The sequence below is a fragment of the Xiphophorus hellerii genome, chromosome 11 (genome assembly GCF_003331165.1).
Source record: "Xiphophorus hellerii strain 12219 chromosome 11, Xiphophorus_hellerii-4.1, whole genome shotgun sequence".
Taxonomy (NCBI): domain Eukaryota; kingdom Metazoa; phylum Chordata; class Actinopteri; order Cyprinodontiformes; family Poeciliidae; genus Xiphophorus; species Xiphophorus hellerii.
This window is the reverse complement of record NC_045682.1, coordinates 23912052-23922012: the sequence shown is the minus strand read 5'-3', so window position 1 is coordinate 23922012 and position 9961 is coordinate 23912052.

The window sequence follows — 9961 nt, the reverse complement described above, 5'->3', positions numbered from 1 at the left end:
ACTTTTATTCAAGGGATATTTCAAGATTTTATGGTAATATTAAAACCTGCAGAATATATAACTCTGTTGTTCTGTTAATTTAATATAAATCTAAATTAGTTGGACCCCAACTAATTGATTGAAGATGACCAATCCAAGAAAGAAACTAGTCAAAAACTTTTATTTTCAAAAATGATGATACTAGTTTATAAAAAAGCAATGTCATAAACATTCAGATTGCTACCACTTTTAAATTCATTTATGTCTGAAGAAGCCAATGAACCCTTCAGTCATCGTCTGTAATCATTATAAATTGAAATCTTTTCTATTAGGTACTTTATATGACAGGAATATTTTACATGTTCTGGTTTCAATATGACCCCATTCCTAAAATATTATATTAACAGAATAACCTTAGCAAAAACATCTCAAAGGACATATAGTGTGTGGGTGAAAATTAAAACACTAATAGGAAAAGAAATATTGGCTTTATTGCAAAATCTTCCTGGAAGTTAGACCCACAATCAATCCTCCAGCAATACTGCCAGGAATAAGGAGCATTTTTAGTGCCATATTGCCTCTTATTTCTGCTTTTCCATGGAAATACTAATTTACCCACCAAACTGACATGTGACAATATTGAGCGGTTCAAAGAAATAGCACTTGTGTGACCTTCTTCAATGTTTTTGAGATGGAGTTAATGAAGTATGGCAGAGGTACATTTCAGTCTCAACCTCTTCTCAGACTGGCCTATAGTTTCAGTCATAAATCCAGAAACTAACTATGGTAAATGAAGATGCCAAGACAGTTAGCCACTGCAGGTGAGATAACTGCTTATAACCTCACTTCAAAACCTCTGATCTATTTCTTTAAAAGGTTTATTTTAAGTGCACAGGATGTACTTTGGCTCAGTATTAATATTCAGGTACTGTAAGTCACTCTGATTTAAGCCACACAAAGGATAACTAACAGAAATTATGATTAAAATAATATGCTCAGGATTCTTACAATGTTTAATCACTGATATTATTACCACACTTCCTTACCATTTTTGGTTTTACCGCACACTATAAATGAATTATTTCTGCATAGAACAAGAAGTCACATTGTGTGTGAATGCATAACTGCTCCGATACTGCAAGCAGTGGGTCCTGATGAAGCCTGGCATGCCAGGGGTTGTAGAATGTTTCGTGTCTGCAGTGGAGAGATTTGAAAAGGAGGGGGATAAAAGAGGGGGGTGCCGGAAGTGGTGGGCGTGTGTCTCCCTCTGTGCATGTGTGTGTATGAGGGTGTGTGTGTGTGTGTGTGTGGAGGGTAGGAATTGTCAGCGCTGCACCACAGTGCAGGTGGAGCAATGCAGGATGAAAAGCCATGGAAGGACAGAGAAGAGGAGGCAGGGAGCTGGTGGGGGGAGAGAGGTGAGAAGACATGATGCGAGAGGAGAAGGATGAGGAGGAGTAGGAGGAGGGAAGACCATGAATACAGATGAGAAAAGCGGGGGAAGAAGAAGAAGGGAGTTTGTGCAGGTGAATCTCAGACATTTTGGAGGGTGGGGGGGATCTCCAGTCCAATCATGTCTCCATTTCTCCTGCCCCCCATCTCACTTCACTCTTTTCTGTCCCTCTCTCTCCTTGTCTCCCCCCATGTGGGACACCGGCAGGTGGGAGGAGATGACTTTTCAGAGATGATTGGAGCAGAGGAGGAAGGAGAAGGACAGATGGGGGGATACAACCAGTGGGAGTAAAGGCTGGAGCTGAATGAAAATGCTGCTACCGAGTTACAATTAAAAGTGTAAAGAAATGGCAGAGAGGTGAGAGGACTGCTATCGATTCAGCATCTCATGTTTTGTGAAAGACAGAACAGGAAGAAAAACCAAAGAGGAAGACAGGCAGGGGCCAGAGGCTGGTGTGACGCATAAACTCTGGCACAAGACGGTTGGAGTATGTATAATTCACAGAAAAAGATGGAGAGGGAGCAACAGTGGAGGAATGAATCTAGAGACAATATGACATGGACCACATGGAGTGATGAGTCAATAGTGCGGTGGAACAGAAAACAGAGAATTTTAAACAAAGATCCGAGGCAGAATGTAACAGAGATTGGGGAAGTTTAAGTTTCAGAGTCTGAGTCCAATGATTTCTCTTATCCAAAGTTTCAATAATGTTATCAATCTAATTTTACCACACATTACCTTATTCTTTCTACTCCTAAACTTCACACTGTATTAATGACGTACATTAAACAAATTGTAGGTCAGGTTTTTTTTGTAGGTTTGCTGTAAATTTCTGCTAGTTATTTAGAACAGGCTTTTTTGTAGCAGCGCATCATCCTGTGTTATGGTGCTGCTATTGGGTAACAGTAACTTAGAGGCACAAAAACATGGATCAGAATATAAAAAAGTACTTCTTTATATTTCGTCACAACCAAAAACTTTGCAGTATTTTATTGGGCTTCTATGAGATGAAAAAAATGTGGTGTGTACTTGTATCCTCTTTTGCTGTTCTTATAGCTGAAACTTCTTGATTGAATGAAAAATAATTTTACATTTAAATCTGCCAGGGGATTGAATACACTGTGTTACAAATTATTATGCAAATTGGATTTAATTATCATAAAGATTAAATTTTTTGTTGTGCTATTAAATTTATAGATGATATTGTGTGTCAGGGTCTTTGAATCACTAATTAATTTTAGAGAGCTGGGTTGATTAGTTTGTCTGGTGAGCTCAATTAAAGGAAATCTACTGAAGAAGGATGTTCCACATTATTAAACAGGCCACAGGTTTCAAGCAATATGGGAAAGAGAAAGGATCTCTCTGCTGACCAAAATCATCAGATAGTGTAGTGCCGTATGACAAGGCATGAAAACATTGTACTGTGAAGAGATTTGTGGCTGATTCAGAACAAAGATGGGTTTGTACAGATAAAGGCATAATGAGGAAGGTTTCTGTTAGACAAATTCATTGGATTAAGAGAGCAGCTGTTAAAATGCCCTTACAAAGCAGCAAACAGTTATTTGAAGCTGCTGGTGTCTCTGGAACCTCAAGGTGGAGGATCCTCCAGAGGCTTGCGGTGCATGAGCCTACTATTGGGCCACCTCTAACCAGAGCTCACAAGCAGAAACGGTCGCAGTGGGCCCAGCTGTACATGAAGATTCATTTTCAAACAGACTTGTTTACTGATGACTGGTGTGCAACCCTGGATGATCCAGATGGATGCAGTAGTGGATTGGTGGTGGATGGTCACCACATCCCAACACGGCTGTGACGTCAGTAAGGAGGTGGTGGAGTTATGCTTTGGGCCGAAATCATGGGGAGAGAATCATTTGGTTGGCCAATTCAAAGTCCCTGAAGGTGTGAAAATGACCTCAGCAAAGTATCTGGACTTTCTGACTGATCACTTTCTTTCATGGTTCAAAAAGAAGAGCCGAACCTTCAGCAGCAAAATCATCTTCATGCATGACAATGCACCATCTCATGCTGCAAGGAATACCACTGTGTCATTGGCTGCTATGGGCATAAAAGGGGAGAAACTCATGGTGTGGTCACCATCCTCCTCTGACCTCTGACCTCAACCCTATTGAGAACCTTTGAAGTTTCCTCAAGCAGAAGATCTGAGGGTGAAATGCAGTTCATATCAAAACAGCAGCTCTGGAAAGGAATTCTGACATCCTGCAAAGAAATTCAAGCAGAAACTTTCAACAAACTCACAAGTTCAATGGATGCAAGAATTGTGCTATCAGGTGATATCAAAAAAGGTCCTATGTTAACATGTAACTTGGTCTGTTAAGATGTTTTTGATTGAAATAGCTTTAGATTTTAGTACATGTGACCACTTAATGCTGCACATTCAAAGAATGACCGTTTGCAGTTCTTTATAATCCATAAAATGTTTAGAAAATCTGCTGTGCATAATAATTTGGAAAAGTGCATTTTGAGTTTTTGATTTTTGAAAAAAAACTGTTTTCATGGGGAGCTTTGTTCAGTAAAATTTGATTTATACTGTAATAGTTCATGACTTGAAAATTATACTGACCGTCATTTGCATTGACCATTTAAGAAAATCTGAGAAAATGTCACTTGCATAATCATTTGGAACATGGTGTAGTTTTAGTTTGAATAGTTTTGGGCTTTTCTGAACAGCACCCATTGTTCTTCACCCAGTTTGAAACTGGTTTTCTGCTGTTGCCCAGTAAATTACCTCACTTTTCTTCCCAAGCCAGCTCAAGACAGTCTTTCCCAAACCACTATGCTGCCACCACCATGTTTTAGAGTAGGAACATTAGAAGTTTGGTTTCATTTCATCAGAGCACCATCTGCCAAATAACTTGTGAAAAACTGAACAAGAAACATCTTTTAGTTTTTCCTTCAACAATGGCTTCCTGAAGAATATAAATGATTCTACAAGACACAATATTTAAATACAGAACCAAAACTATTTATATCACATCCTTCCACCAGTTGCACAATGAACAAATAAAATAACATTTAAGCAAAAACAAATAAACAGCAAATAACAGAGCAGTCTGGTTTATGCAGTTCTATAAATCGGTCTATGCCTCATAGAAATCTGAACAAAACAATCTCAATGAACTTCCTGCTGAAAACAAGCAAGCAGACACACTAAATCTGAGTGACAACCCCAAACACACATGTACATTCACCAACCGTCTCCCACGCTTCTACACACAGAACTGGCATTGCATGTTAATTACATTCACCATATGTCTTGGCATAATGTTGTAAAGTTTTGACTGAGTCACCATTGCAGTTACAACAGATACAAATACAGATATAACAGAAGTGTTGGTACAGGATTTTATAGACTGATCACTTCAAGTCTCTATGTGTTATCAGATCATGAGATTGATCCTGTCCTGTGACTCCAGGCAGGAAAAAATTGGTTTTAATCATCCCATCTTTACCAAATTATAATGAACAAAATAACTTAGATCAGATCAATAGACAGGATTTTATGTCTAAAATATGTTTTTATTTTCTTAAAATTCCACGAAATTAGGAAGAGAATAAAGCATTTGAAACTTTTGGAATCGCTACCCAAAAAAATCAGGGTTGTTAATTTGTACGTAGCCAAAGAGATTTTCGTCAACTTAAACAAATCCTTTGTAGTATTTGAAGAAAGACGTGTTTTTTTTTTTAAAGAAGAAACCATTAAAATATTCTGTTTCAAACACTAAACAATTTCATAATAAATTCTAGAAAGGTCAGATGATGCAGGAATGAAGTTTTTTATTTTATTAGTCTTCAATATATTTATGTGTGTGTGAAGTGGATTAAAAAAAGATACATGATTTAAAAAAATGTATTATAATGGACTTGCGACCTGTTCAGAGTGTACCCGCCTCTTGCCAAATGACTGCTGGAAACAGACACACTGAAAAGTGTGGATCCAGATGTATTCAGCTCCCTTTACTCTATAAAACTTCTATTTTTACTTCCGATTATTTTAATTTTACAACTTTGCATCCCAATTAAAATGTGTCCTCACACAGCTCTTCCTCTGCTTTTATCACACTAAGGCTCTGAAAGTTTGTAAGTCTGGTTTTGTAATAAGTATGTCTGCTCAGGTGAATGTGTGTAAGTGGGTGGAAGTGGAGATGCCACTGTGTGTGAAAATGTAGGCAAGAAGAGCACAGACGCAGCAGAGTGAAGGATATGAGGGTGAGAGGGGTTTCACTAAGAAACACCCACTCCTTCCAAATCTCCCTCTCTTTCTCTCTCTCACACACAGACATAGTCTTTCTATTTTCTCAAGGACTTTGCATTGACTTCTATTCATTTTTCATTAATTTCTATAACCTAACCCTGGTAGCTTCTCTAAATCTAACTAGTATTAGTACATGTCTCACCTTAAACCTAACCTGAAATCAGGTCACACCTTAGTCCTAAACCTAACCCCAAAAACAGAACTTCTTCTCATGGGGCCCTAACTTTCTGCCCCCCCCCCCCCCCCCCCCCCCCCCCCCCCCCACCCCCACCCCCGCACCTCCCCTACACACACACACACACACTCTCTCTCTCTCTCTCTTTCTGCTCTTCTCCAGCTCTCCTTTGACACATTCCTCATTACGGGCATGTTTGGCAGCACAAACTCTTCCTTCTCCTCCTCTTCTCCTTTCCTCTCCTCTCCCGTTTCTCTTTTTCATTTGCTCATTCTCTCCTGGCTTGCTCATTGCGTTCGAGCCAACTCGGCAATCAAAGGGAGAGAAAACACGAATGAGAACGGAGAAGGAGGGGTGGGATGGGTTGGGGGTTTACAGAGAAGATGCTCGCTGGGATTTCAGTATGAGTCAGAACGGGAGAAGGGGAGGTGGGAAGGTAAGGTAGGCGGCTGTGAGGAGAGAAGAGCGTATGGGAGGGATTTTTTTCCTCCTCACTTATTTGACTGCATTTTCTGTTTGGAATACAGATGAGGACACAGAGACAGAGCCAACGGCTGGGCATGACAAACACTTAGGAGATCTGAACAGAAAATCACATGCATCCCAGTTTATGAATCAGGCCTCATGACAGAAAGAAAGTTAAAAGCTGGACCGCCTGTGGACTGATTGCTTGGTCTCAGAAAATGAACTGATGGATCAACAATGAGAAACTAGAGATATCATTCAAAGCAAGATTCTGAATCATTAAGCTGAAATAAAACTCGGATAAGATGGCGCTGTGGGTCAGAAATAGGAAAGGTGTTCCAATCATTCACCTACTGACTACTGTCTATGGTCTGCATATGAATAACCCAAGAAACTGTGTTACTGTCTTCAAGCATCACCAAATTCATAATGTAAATTCAGCTTCTACAATTTTGATGCAAGACCTTTATCACTTCTTCTGCAATTAATGTTGAAGCAAGTTAAAATGAACAAGAAAATAATAAGGGACTGATGCAGATGGACAAAACATTTGGATGATATTTATCAAACGGGTAAAAAGATCAAGTACCAATTACTTTTCTTCTAATAATTAGTGTTTATTGTGTGTTGTGGTGGAGTTGGACCACGTAGGCAGGAGAGATGGAGTGTCGTGTTAAAGGGGGAAATTTAATTGAAGAAAAATGAGGAGCAACTTCAAGAGGCAGCAGAAAGCATTTGATGAGAACAACAAACAGCAAAACAACCTGGCGAAAAGGTAAAGCACAGGACAACAGGTAAACAGGCAGTGGTGGTCAATGGACAAATCTGACAGGGAGATAATAAAACTGAAAGGCTCATAACTGCTTGGCAGATGATTATGAAGACAAGGACCAGGTGAGACCAGTCAGCAGAGATGCATGCAGCCGTGACGGGACATAAATTGGCTACTCAACACAAAAATGAAGAAACTGGGATATGAACAAGACACACAAAGCTTTATGATTTTTTTTGCCTTGTAGATTCATTGGAATGAGTCAAGCATAAAAACCACAGTAAGTGAACTAATTTGATCTGAACTGAAATGTATTACACTTATTACATGTTCTTTAAAATCTTCTTTTTGTGATTGTTAACACTTTTACTATATTTGTGAAACTGAAAAAGGGGGAGATAGATGGTTCTCATATTGAATATAACAGAAGCGGCTAGGAAAGGAAACATCTGACACAAGAATGACTCGGACAGAAAATCAGGTAAACTGATCTTCATCTTGTAGCTCAAGAGCAGGATAACTTCTTCATGCAGGAAACACGACATTTATTTCAAAGCATTGGAAAACACAGAAGATTAAATGTTAATCACTTACATAGGAAGCTGTGAATTATTTGCCTTTAGAAACATAAATGTCTCTAACTGGATGAAGGTTTGGGCTCAAATAAGTAGTATTTGAATCTTTGGTGATTTTTGTATCTTGTAAAAGATACAAAGCTAACTGTGTGGACAATAGACTGAATATTCATCAAAGTCACAGTGCTGGTATTCCACATTTATGTTTTTCAGCTAACAGTTAACTAATGAGCCAAAGATTACCTAAATTGAATATGATGGTCTCCTTCTCAAATCAGTCATTAAAATTATGTTTTAAGGTTTAATTCTTCCTACTGACTTTGCACAACATGAAGAAAAATTGGACAAATATAATTTTTCGAATCTTGCCGCCAATTCTCAGTAGGATTCAGGTTTAGACTTTGGCTGTGACTTTCTTAAAGATAACATCCCTCAGCATGACCCTGATACCATCATGTGTCACTATGATGATGGTGGATTCAGGGTGATGTGCAGTAATATATATTTTTTTCTTCAGTAGAGTTTTTTTTATTTTGCTTCAAAGCATAAATTAGGTTACATTACGTCACAACACCTTCTTTGGGATGTGCTTATCTCCTACAGTCTTTGTTGTAAACTTTTAATGAATATTGTAGTAGAAACAATGGGTTTCCTATTGACCTTCATTCTGAAACACATAATTGCGCAACTAGGAGCTGTACTGCCAACATAATCTTCCACCTGAGCTGTGGCTCTCTGCAGCTCCTCCAGCGTCATGAGCCTGTTGGATGCTTTCTGAGTGAAGCTCTCACTGACAAACCTGTCCATATTCCATTTAGAAAGGATTCATTGTATGTGCTATAACAGAAAATCCCAGTAAAAATACGTTGACATATTTGGCTGCAATGCGACAAAATGTGTTTAAGTTCAAGCAGCATGAATACTTTTATATAATTTTAAAGTTATGAAAGGTTTTCGTAGTGTGTGCACAACTTGCACATTTCCAGGCCTGTCCTTGGTTGCGCCTGATGAGCAGTTAAAGATTTATCAAAACTTTATAAGGCAGCGCTTAGTGAATACAAAGTTTTCTGTAGACAAATTGATTATTTTAAAATTGCATAATTTTGTCCTGAACTGAAGTTTACAACTAAAAGATCACTTCAGAACCTCTTAATTTAAAATTCCTAACCAATTTAAGCTAATAAATCTTTTATTTTAAAGGAGGCGTGCGGCTGCGGCGGCGGAGGTGGAGGTGAGTGGCGCCGGACGGGGACAGGTTATCACCTACACCTGCTCCAGGTTGGAGGCGTGTGTGGCTCTTAACTTTTCTCTCAACTACTTGCGTGACGTGATTCCTTTTTTCTCTTTCTTTCTCTCAACTCCACGAAACATTTCTTTTATGTCCTCCTGAGATTTGTATCCAAAGTGCGTGTAAATTATAGGAGCCTCTAGATCCGCCCGCCTACGTAAGTCTGACACACTTCTTTTACGCACGAGGATCTCCCTAAAAATCTCCCCCAAATATGTGACTTGAATACAACCTTGTTCTGGGGCGCAGTTACGCACGACTCTTTTTAAACCTCTTTTTTTTGGTTCCGTACTAAGATGCGATCGTTCTTTGATCTATTTGGTAGCGTTTTAGCTTTAAAATCACAATACGGTGCAAAAAAAAGAGAGGGAAAAACGTGCGCTGCATTCAATATTTCTGCCGTTTTAATGCAGGCAGCTGCAGTGATGCATCACCTCGTCTGAACATCACGATCCACTAATCGCTCAAACTGCTGGCCACGTTTTAATCCGACTACAGGTGTCAGCTGACATCTTTCACACTCATCGTCCCGCAAATGATAATTGAGAAGAGGGATGATCGTTTTCCCCTAAATCTGATGTTTTAACCCCGAAACGCAAGATTGCAAATGTATATTTTACAAGCTTTTGCAAAACCTACACACTCACAAGCTGCAAGTGCTTCTGGGATCTTATTCTGATCAGCTGATTGGGTTTGATGTTATACCTGACCTGCCTTCAGACAGGGATGGATTTCATACTCCTTCCTTAAAATACAACAACAAAACTTTATTGTGTAAAATTTCACCCTCTAGAACGCAACAAAACATACTATTTTAAATATCCTTTTTTAAGTCCTGCACAGTGATTCGAGCTATACTTTTCCTCCGCTTTATAAATAGCTGCACTCCGTTTCAGTGACGTGGGATACGCACGTACATGTGTAGGTGAATCTTTGAATGAGCCTCCCTCCCTCCTCTTCCACCTCCCTCCGCTCCTCCTC